Here is a 12,994-nt window from a genome sequence, read left to right on the forward strand (position 1 = left end):
GTTGGGATTATCCCAATCCGCGGGAATAGGAGCGTCGTCCTCATCATCGACCTGTCATACTCAGGACATTCGCCCCCCTCACGATCATCTCGCTCAATCTGTTCAATTAGAGAAGGGATTCGTTCCCCCTCGTCTGCCTCATCAGTCGGATAATCCGATGAATGTTCACCATCCGGATCGATATCGTCATCATACTCCTCCTCATCACCCTCCTCCTCCGCGTACCCCTACACTCCATCTCCCCAATTGCTTCCTTATTCTTCTATTGCACAAGCAACATAGGTGGCCAACTTCTTTGCACAACATCCTGCAGGTACCTTCTCCACACTTGATCTTCACTGAGCGGGTACACCTCCCAGTACACACCATCTCTCAGATGGTTGCCCACAATGCTAATCGTCATCTCTTGAACATCGGGGTCTATTTTCAACCCCCGCATCAGCCAAGCGTACAAGTGTCCAACACTTTTGTGCATAGGTCTGGAGATACCCTTGTTCATTGACTGAAATACGGACAGTACTACCCCTTTCGGACCATATAATATTTCACTGTCCCCATAAAAAATCCTAAATTGCCACAGGTTCGACATGCTTGGCAACCATCGACAAAAACCCTAACATTATTACGACAGAACAGAAATAATTATATAAAACTACATCTACAATGTAAAATTCATTACAAGCATAGCCCAACATGTATTCTATACTGCAACAAAATATTCCTGGATCGCTACATCAAACACCTTCAAATCCTACATCTACTACCTAACTTATGACTATAATATATCTAAATCCTACATCTAATACCTAACATATATCTAAATACTATATCTAATTGCTAAAATATACATACAAACAGGATCTAGTTCTTATACTATGTCTAACCCTAATTCTAAACCTAGATCTACATCCTAACCTACATTTAGTGGCTATCCTACCGGGTTTGTAAAAAAACCTAGATCTAACATCTAACCTATGTCAAAACCTACCAATAATAGCTATCCTATAGGGTTTATAAAAAGAAAAAAAACTAACATACCTCCTTATTATAGCAGGGCTTCATCGCAAATTTCTTCCTCTCCTCTCCTCTCCTCCCCTCCGCTCCCTCTCCCTCTCTTCCTCTCCTCCCTCTCTCGGCTAGTTGTGGTGCAAATATTCGGCTGGCGTTAGCAGGGGCGTGCCGACGCTTCTTTATACCCAGAAGATCTCGCCCACTGAACGGGTGAGACCTTTTGGGTGGGCCCGCTCGGTGTCACATCTACGAATATCACGCCTGTTCAGTAGGCGACATGAAGTTCTCGCCCGTTGAATGGGCGAGACCTTCTCTGATCGTTCATCAAACGGCATCTTATTCTCGGCCGATGAACGGATGACGGTAACCTGCTAAATTTTCAAACGGACGTGTAGTTTTGAAAATATAATATATATATATATATATATATATATATATTTCGTCTCTGCTCTCTCTGCTACCTTGTGGACTTAAATAGGCTTCCGATTGGGCCAGGCCTCCATTTGCTTGTTGTTGTTGATGCAGAAAAAGATAAAATAAAAAGGTAAGGCCGGGTTACCTCCATTGGCGGAGCAAGGGTGTTCCGGGTTTGCCCGGGCACCTCTAAAAATTTGGGATATTATTAGTGTGTAGTTTAATATTATATATACATTTATATAGTATTATTTTAATTGTATATAATCAGTTATATTATTATATGTGTGCACACCCACTGCGTTTTCCAGCTCCGTCACTTGTTACGTCAGCATCTACGCTATAAGTGTAGGCTACTTCATTATCACCTACAATGTCAACTCATACTTGCAGAGTGGCCAACAGGTGCAACGAGATAAAGTTGTTTTCAGTGTTTCGTAATTGACCGTAGTTGCAATGAATCTGGACGGAATCGAGGGAAAATGCGACCTTGAGAACATTGTTACTTATCTCCCGGCTTCTAAAGGTCAACCGGTTTTAGTTTGTTTTGTTGTGTAATAGTTGTTAGAAATAATATGATCTAAGCCTAGCAACTGTCATACAGTCACTACATGTCCGTTGGTCGAATAGATCTCTGTTTACGAGAGGTGTCTCCCGAATGGACATCTCTTGAATATATATATATATATATATATATCAGTCATCAATCAATGAAAAATATAGTTCGAATCATTTGTTCATTTGCCTACTTTGCAATTCAATCAACTTACAATATGTTATCACGCATTAAAATCTCCACTGAGTGATCATCAAAGAAGCACAGGAGGCACGAAGGCCTCCATCATTCATCAATTGATCGGTGAGTACCATGGCAAGAATAGATTTACCTTCGATTGTTTATGTGCTTCTTCGTGCCCTGCGCCAGGATGTCTGTCGTTGTCGTGGTCCTCGTCGGAATACTGGTTGGCGTCACCACCGCGCTCCTCTGGATCGCAGCCACCGTGACCGCCGCTCCCATGGACGTGGTGGCCGAGACCCACGCATGCCTCGCTGTTCTTCGCTGGTGAGGCACCACGCCTACCCGAACCACCCATCTCCGACTTCGACCGACGCTGGCGATAACGCTCCTCCACGTGCCTTCGGCTTATGCCCGATCCACGGCCTCGCACCTTTCACGTACTCACCAACCGTGAGCACGACCACCCCATTGCCACCGGAAGTCGATGTCCACGTTGACGTCGTCACGGCACCTCCGTCCCCGACGCCTGCACCGATCACTCCATCGATACCAGGGCCGAGTCGTCCTAGTCGTCTCGCCGCCACAGCGGTGCGCTGCATCAGCAGCGGTGCACCCGCTGCGGTGCGAGCCCTGTTGGCGACATGAGACGTCATGCTGACGACCCGCGACTTCACGCCGACGCCTTCGGTTAACCCCAGTGGCACGATGGCGGCTCGCCGAGGCTTTCTCCCCTACTTCAACACCTCCGGCGAAGGAACCTCATCAACACCCTCTACTCCGGCTAGCCGCGTCCTCCGTCGCTTCGCAACCGCGGTGGCGAACCGCAAATCCGGCCTCCGCTCGGGATCTTGAACCCCACCGTCATCGGGTCTTCGATTTGGGGCCCACATCAATGGCGACGATGGTGAACCGACCTCCTCCTCCGACGGGGAGGAGTATACGCTGCGCTAAGCGGCGCGGCGGCACGACGGAGCGGTGACGGAGCCAACAAGGCGGTGCGGCAGCACTGCGGGTGAAGCGTGGCGGGCGGCTAGGGCTGGGCGTAACCCTAACCGCCGCGCCGAGCCGCTTTATACCACGTGCACGCGCGCCTCCACCGGGCCGGCAGAAAGGCCATGCCGGCCCAAGCCCATGCTGCGGCCTGCTTTCTTCTCCGCGCCTCCCCGCACGGGCCGAAAGGCCATTTGGGCTTCGGCCCAGGTTGCTCAGCCTCATGTGCATGCGCCAGCATCAGTAGAGCCTTAGGCTATTTTGCAAAAATCCCCTAGAATTTCTCACAAATTGCAAAATGGTCCAACTACTAGTACTTTGTATTAAGTACTTTTCATGTTTAGGCCCTCAATGTTTATTATAATTACATTCAGTACTGTTTACTGTTGTAATTTAAAATTTCAGACCCTGTTTTTCTGAAATATTATACATTGTTCAATGTGTTTGCTTCATGCAATCACTTTAACATGCAATTATGTTTACAAACACTTTAATTTTGCAATTGAGATTTATTTTCTTGCAAGATTATACAGTAATTCACTTTAATTAAGCTCAAAGAGCTTTATGCCCAAAAGTGCTTAATTCAAGTAGAATTACAATGCAAAATCAAATTAAGTGATTACCTCAATTCAATATTTGTGAAACACAAAGTAATGGAAATATGGATCTACTGCATATTGCAGATTATCCATCATTACTGTGAGGTCTACATTTTGTCATCTTGACAGAATGACTACCTTCAATGTGCTCTTTCAAATATTCTATTTAGTCTAACACAAGGTAATAGGAACATAAACCTCTACTGACCAATATCAGATTATGCCTCCTACTACTGTGAGATTTACACCATATTTGGTGATTATCTTCAATGTGTTAGCTATATAATTTGAGGTCTACACTATGTAATTCAAGTCTCAACTTGAGTTTATAAATTTTGCATAATTATTACAACATTACCATGATAATTTTTAATTTACTTATAGTAAATTAATCAAATCTATGGTTTAAACCCATGTAGGTCAAGATGACCGGCAAAGAGTTCGATATACTCGCACTCGATGGTCACAACTACCCGACATGTGCAATGTACGTCAAGGTCAGCCTTGCGTCCCGCGGAATAGTAGCGGCACTCCAACCTCCCTAAGAGAGACCCACCGCTCACAAATCAAGTTAAATATGGTGCATTATACATAATAAGGCAACATATCCATCCAGATCTTAAATCTGAGTATCTGATGGAAGAAAATCCGAGCACATTGTGGCTAGCTCTCAAAATTAGATATGAATAGCAAAAGGCAGTCATTCTGCCTGATGCAAGTCATGAATGGACATATCTCTGACTCTAGGATTTCAAATCCGTCGGAGATTGCAATCATGCTGTTCATAAAATATGTTCTAAGTTGTGTTTTTGCGAAAAAGAACCTACAGAAGCGAAAAAGATAGAGAAAACTTTATCTATTATGCTTCTCACTGATAGGATCTTACAGCAACAATATCGTGTAAGAGAATACCAAGTTTATTCTGACTTAATATATGTATTACTTCAGACCGAAAAGCATGATGAACTCCTTCTGAGGAATCATCATCAGCGTCCAATAGACGCTGCTCCTTTACCTGAAGTACATTCTAATGTTTAGAATAGCAATAAGTTCGATTACTCTTCCAGAAGCCAACCAACGAACTTTAAAGGTAAACGCAGACGCAACAAGAAGCAGAAGCCACATGCACCGGAAAAGGGGAAAGACATTTCTAAACCCAGATTTAACAAATCTAATGTTTGTCGCAAGTGTGGCTGCTACAAGCACACTACTAAGAAATATCGAACCCCGAGATATTTAATTGATCTATATCTACAATCCGTAGAACGCAATTGACCTGCTCAAGGACAAAGATATGAAGCGCACTTCAATCTTCAAATTGATACCTCCAAGGAGCCTAGTTGTTCACAACAAGTTCCACAAGAACCAAATAACAACCAGACTCTTCAGCTGCCAGAAGATCCCATGAGCATGGAAAACATGATCGTCGAATTCGCTTCGCACGACTTGTTTGGGGACCTTATTTAGTCTTCCAATTTCAAAGATACTATGTTATCTATGTCTATTAGTTGTTGTAATAAAAAGTTGTCATCATTATATATTGTATGTCACAATATTGTATCAGCACTTATGATATTAAATAAAGTTTGTATGTATTCTATATATCTGATAAAAAATTTCATATTAAATTCTTCAATTATATATATAAATTTCTACAGGAGTCAATCCGATGGAGGAGGAAATGTGCCTTGTGGATAGTTGCACCATAAATTCTATATTTAGAGAAACAAAATATTTTCAAACTCTTACCAAGAGACAAGAAAATATTTTGACAATCGCTGGACGCGATGCAGTAATTGTTGGCTCAGGTCGTGCCATAATTACACTCCCTATAGGTACTCAAGTTATAATCAAGGATGCTTTATTGTATCCTGATTCAACTCGTACCTTACTAAGTTACAGAGATATCTGTCAGAATAGTTTCCATATTGAAATCGATGATGACAACAAGGAGGAATGTCTTCACTTAACAAAAAACAACGGATATGACAAACAAGTACTTGAAAAAATTCCCTCTTTAACATCCGGATTGTACTACACATACATCAAACTCGTAGAAAATGTTGCGTACAAGTTAATTTTTCATAATGTTAATGCATTCCAAACTTGGCATGATCGCCTTGGTCATCCTGGCATAGGGATGATGCGAAAAATCAGTAATTTTATTGGTCATGATATAAGTGATGCTAAATTCCATCAATCTTCGGATTTTGTGTGTACTTCATGTGCCATAGGGAAGCTAATTTTAAGGCCATCTTACCTTAAAATTCAAGCAGAATCACTCAAATTCTTTGAACGCATTCAAGGCGATATATGTGGTCCTATCCAACCATTAACCAGACCATTCAGATATTTCATGGTTCTAATAGATGCATCTACACGATGGTCTCACGTGTGTCTCTTGTCCACACGAAACCATGCATTTGCCAAAATAATGGCTCAAATTATTAAATTACGAGCACATTATCCTAAACATCGAATTCAATCAATTCGAATGGACAATGCTGCAGAATTCTCCTCACGTGCCTTCAATGACTATTGTATGACCTTAGGAATTCAAGTTCAACATTCTGTTCCATATGTTCATACTCAAAATGGTTTGGCAGAATCCCTTATCAAAAGAATTAAGCTCATTGCACGACCCTTATTACAGAATTGTAATTTACCAACTTCTTGTTGGGGTCATACAATTTTACACACTGCTGACTTAATTCAATTGCGACCTATTGCATATCATAGTACTTCCCCTCTACAATTAGTACATGGAAATACACCAAGTATTTCCCATTTGCGTAAATTCGGTTGCGCTACATATGTACCGATCTCATCACTGCAGCGTACATCCATGGGCCCACACAGGAAATTAGGGATCTACGTGGAGTATCAATCTCCGTCAATCATTAAATACCTCGAGCCCCTCACAGGGGATCTATTCACGGCCCGGTATGCTGATTGTATATTCAATGAGGACCATTTTCTGGCATTAGGGGAAGATTTCAAGTACCAGAAAGAATGCTAGGAAATCAATTGGAATGTCTAAGACATTTCCGCCTCAGATCCACATACTCAAGAATATGAACTCCAAATTCAGAAAATCATCAATTTACAACATATTGCAAATAACCTGCCAGATGCATTTACTGACTACAAATGTGTCATAAAATCCTATAATCCTGCCAAAAATGTGCCCGAAAGAGTGAAAGTACCAATAAAAACCACTCAACTCCCTGTTCAAAATAAGAGGTGGAGAAGTACGGCCACAAAGGAAGATACAGTTTCTTGCAAACGTCAAAGGAAACAGAGGAAGAAACCCTCTGAAACAGTAAGTGTAAGTCAACCTCAAGTTGATAGACACCCAATGGGTAGTATACACCCAGTGGATGGGCAACATCCACAACCCAGCTCAAAAGTGCACTCAATTAATGATGCTGGGACATCGGAATACCCTGACTCAATCGTATTGGGAAATCACGAACAGTCACCAAGGGTACAAGAAATTTCCACCAACTATCTAGATTCTGGAAAATCATATGACCGAAAGACTAAAATTGTCGACACATACTTCTCCACTATGATTGCAAACAACCTCCAAAATGATCCAGATCCCAAGACCATGGCAGAGTGTAAATAACGCTCGGACTGAACTCAATGGAAGGATGCAATCCAAACAGAGATAGCCTCGCTCACAAAAAGAGAGGTATTCACAAAAGTAATACATACACCTCCAAATATCTTCCCTGTGGAATTTAAATGGGTTTTCGTCCGGAAACGGAATGAGAACAACGAGGTGGTGAGATACAAAGCAAGGCTAGTAGCACAAGGGTTCACACAGAGACCCGTCATTGATTTCAATGAAACCTATTCTCCAGTCATGAGTGGAATCACATTCCGATATTTTATCTCATTGGCAGTACAAAATCATCTATCTATGTAGTTGATGGATGTAGTGACTGCATATCTATATGGGTCACTTGATTCGGACATATACATGAAGGTTCCTGATGGAATCCAAATTTCGAATCCAAACGCAAACCGCAACATATATTGTGTAAAGCTTAATAAGTCATTATATGGCTTAAAGCAGTCGGGACGAATGTGGTACAACCGACTTAGTGAGTTTCTTCTGCAGAAAGGTTACTCCAACAATGATGATTGTCTATGCGTGTTCATCAAGAAATCCTCGACAAGATTTTGTATTATCTCAGTGTATATTGATGATCTAAATATCATTGGCAACGCACAAGATATCAATAAAGCACGTGATTATCTAAAGGCGGAATTTGAAATGAAGGATTTGGGTAAAACCAAATTTTGCTTAGGTTTACAACTCAAGCACCTTCCCTCAGGAATTCTAGTACACCAAGCTGCCTATATCCAGAAAATATTGGAGAAATTCAATATGGGCAAATCATATCCATCTAAAACCCCCATGGTTGTTCGATCTCTAGACATGGAGAAAGATCCATTTAGACCACGGGAAGATGAAGAAGAGATACTGGGACTCGAGATTTCATATCTCAGTGCCATTGGAGCGCCTATGTACCTTGCAAATTGCACTAGACCTTATATCGTATTTGTAGTGAACTTACTAGCTAGACATAGCGCTGCTCCAACTAAACGCCATTGGGTGGGAGTTAATAATATCTTTCGATATCTCCAAGACACCAAAGATCTTGGTCTATTCTTTCAATTTCAAAGAAACCAAGATTTAAATATGATTGGATACACTGATGCTGGCTACTATCAGATCCCCACAATGCCATATCACAGTCAGGCTTCGTGTTCCTACATGGTGGGACAGCCATTTCATGGAAGCCTTCCAAACAGACTTTAGTGGCTACATCCACCAATCATTATGAAATAATTGTATTATATGAGGCATCACGTGAATGCGTGTGGCTTCGCAGAATGATAAACCACATACAAATATCATATGGTATTAGTTCCATTGAATCACCTACCATTATCTACGAAGGTAATGTTGCTTGTGTTGCTCAGATACAAACAGGTTACATAAAGAGCAATATCACTAAGCATATTGCCCCTAAATTATTTTATCCTCATGAGTTACAACAAAGTGGGGAGATAAACATCTTACAAATTAAATCTTGTGATAATCTCGTAGATTTATTCATAAAGTCCTTACCAACTTCGACATTTCAAAAATATGTTCATGATATTGGTATGCGACGACTTCGAGATTTGCAAAAATCAGGGGGAGTCTCCTTCTGAATTTAACATGTTCATACATCATATTGTACTCTTTTCCCTTTATGACTTTTACTTATAAAGTTTCTCATAAAAGGTTTTTAATGAGACGATATATACACAAGATCATATGTCATATCTCTTATTTTCCCTATCAGGATTTTTAAAGGAGGTATACAAGACATATCTATTGTTCCCTAAACTTGCTTATGGATTTTTCCTTTTACAAGGTTTTTCTCATATAAGTTAACAAAGAGACAATAATCAATATATGTTGTATCATTTTCTCCTTATTTTTCCACTGGATTTTAAAAGAGTTTTAACAGCATATCACTATTACTCTCCTCACATTTTTTCCATAAGGTTTTTGAAGGAGCTTTCAAGATGGATTATATACGTACATGGATCGGCATCGATCAAGGGGGAGTGTTATAAATAATATGATTTAAGTCAGGCAACTATTGTACAGTTGCTACATGTCCGTTGGTCGAATAGATGTCCGTTCGGGAGGGATGTCTTCCGAACGGACACCTCTTAAACATGTATATATATCAATCATCAATCAATGAAAGATATAGTTCGAATCATTTGTTCATTTGCCTACTTTACAATCCAATCAACTTACAATGATAGTATACTGTATGTACCACCTAGGCAGGGTCCGGCGCGCTGTCCTGGTGTGCGCTTCTTTCGGTGAGGCTGCATTCGGGCGTCCGAGCCGACCAAAAATATCTGACGCCTCGAGTACCCCTCCAATCGTTAAACCAAGTCACCAGCCATATCCCCTCCTTCCCCAAGCTACATCGCTCCTCTTCCTGGTCTCTCTATCTCGCCATGAGCTCGAGGAAAATGAGCTGCATCCACATCTGCGAACTGAAGCCCCTCCCCGCTGAGCTCTATCCTCCATCTCTCTTTATTTCTCTCTCTCCTAAGTAGGGATGCCAATTGTGTCCGATTAGCCGTCTACCCGTGGGCCTAATGGAGTCATATATGTTTCTTGTTCTCTGTCCACAGGCACGTTCGTGGATGAGCAGCATATATGTTCCTTGTTCTCTGTCCACGGGCATGTTCGTGGGCGAGCAGCTCTACCCGACAGGTAGATGAGCAAGAATATAGGTAAGACTTACTCATATCCGCGTCACCCGTTTACCCATGTACTTATATGGCAAGTGGGCCTAAAGGTGAAACCCAACTCCCCAATCGGTTGCAGGCACGGGTAAAGCTCCCCCATACCCAAACATGTCCACGGGCGACTGCTCACGGACGATGAGTTTGTTTTCCAGTTCTTTGTCCATTGCTGTTAGCAGGTATGTCCGCAGACGAGAAAAATCTAGAGAGCGTTGCATGGAGAGCTCTATCCGTACCCGCCACGCCCAATTACCATCCCTACTCATGAGCCACATCCACATCCACAAGTTTCAGCCCGTCATCCAGTGGCGGACTCAGAGGGTAGTTCAGGTGGGCCTAGGACTACCCTGAGATCTAATCCAAATTTGATTTAGTATGTGATCTAGCTCACGATTCGTAAAAAAAAAAGAAAAAAAAGAAAAAGCCTAATCGGTGCCTACCCAGCACTCTGACACTAGATCCGCCACTGCCGTCATCTACCTCCATCTTCCAATGAGATCGACCCTTCCCCCACCTCTGCCCGCTACCTTAGCCATTGCTTTAGTTAAACTAGACACATGAAATAACTCCTCTCCAAAGTTCCACCCCACCACAGCACCGCCCGTTCCCTTTCATGATGTCGTCGTCGAGCGCGTCGCGCTTCCATCACAGCGCAGCATCCGCGGCGCCCTTGGCCTATAGCTCCGAGGCCACCACCATCCTCATCGGCGACGCCCTTGGCGGACCGCCACGGGACGCTGCCCCAACGCCTCAGCGCACGGTAGAGGTAGGTCACGAGCTGCGCGTTGCCGTTGTGGAGCGAAACACGACGGCCATGGCGTCGTTCACCCGCAGCTCGTATGCCACCACCATCCTTGCCAGTGATTCCCCCGGCGGACCACCCAGCCGGACAGATTAGGCAGAGCCGGCCAGCAGCGGCGGTTGCACATGCGAGAGCGCATCGGAGCACGGATTGCGGCGAGTCAAGTGCGAGGAGGAGGCAGGATGGCGGTGGGTCCACAACACAGACGCGAGTGACAGCGATTCATGGCGAGCGGCGGCTGCGGGCGCCAATGCCGTTGAGGGGGAGGCCGACGCCAAAGTGGCTCGTAGGGATCCGGTGGCGATGGGGTTGTGGGGAGCAGAGGACCCATCGGTGGTGGAGGAGACGAAGGGGGCACTGGAGCGGGCAACGCGTGGATGGTGAATATGGGCCAAGTGTTTCCATGTATGATGACCGCGTGAGTGAGGGGCACCTGGACGGACGGATGGACCTAAGGAAATGATCCAACGTCTGTCAATGAAGTCTGTGACACACGTCGTGAACGGATAGGCATAGAGGCGGTCAGATAGTTGGGAGGGCTCCAATTTCATGTACTATCAGGATGTAGATATAGATATAGGCGTAGACCATGGTTTCACAAAGAGGTAGGTTTTAAATGTTGTTAATTTTCTTAGCCATGAATAGGGATGAGCACAACGAATATATGTTTTGTTCAATGGATGTGATTAAGATTCTGTTTGGTAGAGCTACAGCTATGAGATCTATGTAGGATTTAAAATTTATAGAATAAAATAAAGTTGTTTAAATATCGGTTTCCAATCCAAAATAAGAAAAGATGCCTAAACCAATGACCTTCAATCTGTCCACAGCTCCAGCTCTAAAAATTTCTGGAGCTAAAGATGACCAGCTCCAACTAAAACTCTGCCAAACAGACCCTAAATTAGTAAAGATCTTTACAAAAGTCTACATGATAGTGTTAGAAGCATGTAAATTTCTTTATCCTACCAATGTTATCTTTTTAAACCACTTGCCATGAACTTTTGCAGTGACAGCAACTTGTGAATGCCAAATGAAACTACGTGCTCGTTAGTAAATGTTATAATAAAAGCAATTTGTGAAAACCAAACGACGCTCATTATATTATTATGAAACTTGTAATGTGATAATGTTGATTTTTGACTTTCATATTCGAGTGTAGTAGCAATGAATCTGAACTGAATCATGGGAACATGCGATATCTGGGACACTGTTATTCATCCCCTAGTTTCTGATGGCCAATCGGTTTTGTGTTGCTTTTGTTATGTTATACCTATACGGTATAGACCAAGGTTTTAGAATTGGGCGGACTTTAAATGCAAATAAATTTCTTAGTTCCATGAATAAATTTGACTGTGTTTATTTGATGAATGCGACTAAAGTTACTTTGTAAAGGTTCCCTCAAAAGACACATGATAAAGTTTGAGAACATATGTAATATATTTATCCATTCAACATCATGTTCCTAGAACTGCTTGCACTGACAACTACTTGTAAAAATCACATGAAACTACTTGCGCATTTACTAGTTGTTCCAGACAAACAAAGCATGTGTAGCTCAATGATAGCGAAATGGTACCATCGGATCCATACTAGAAAGGATTTGGTAACAAAAATGTGAAAATTAATGAGAATGAACTACCATCGGATCCATACTGGCAGAAGAAAGAAAAGTTACTTATAATATAGGAATGTTTAAAAACATTCACAACAAGCATGCACCAATTTGAAGAAGTTCAGACAAACAAAGAAGTTGTATTGACACTCATCACCTTGTTTGAAAATTTGACAACGACTAAAATAATAGTGACAGTGCAAGCAATATTTAGTACTTTGGCTTAATTGAAAATAATGATACCAGAGTTAGGGGGGGGGGGGGGGGAATGTGTGGCAGCTACATCCATTCTAGATCTACATTTTGTGACATGATTAAGGTTGATATGCAGTCTGGTTTTGATGCCGATATATAATTATTATTATATATTCTATAAATATCGTATATCTATAAATGGTATGTGATGATCCTGTATATCTTACTTGATTTGGTATAATTTACAACCTCCATGGAGAAATGCATGAAGATAAAATATAAGAAATGTAATCTTA

Source organism: Phragmites australis, chromosome 9, assembly GCF_958298935.1.
Source record: "Phragmites australis chromosome 9, lpPhrAust1.1, whole genome shotgun sequence".
Classification (NCBI taxonomy): Eukaryota; Viridiplantae; Streptophyta; class Magnoliopsida; order Poales; family Poaceae; genus Phragmites; species Phragmites australis.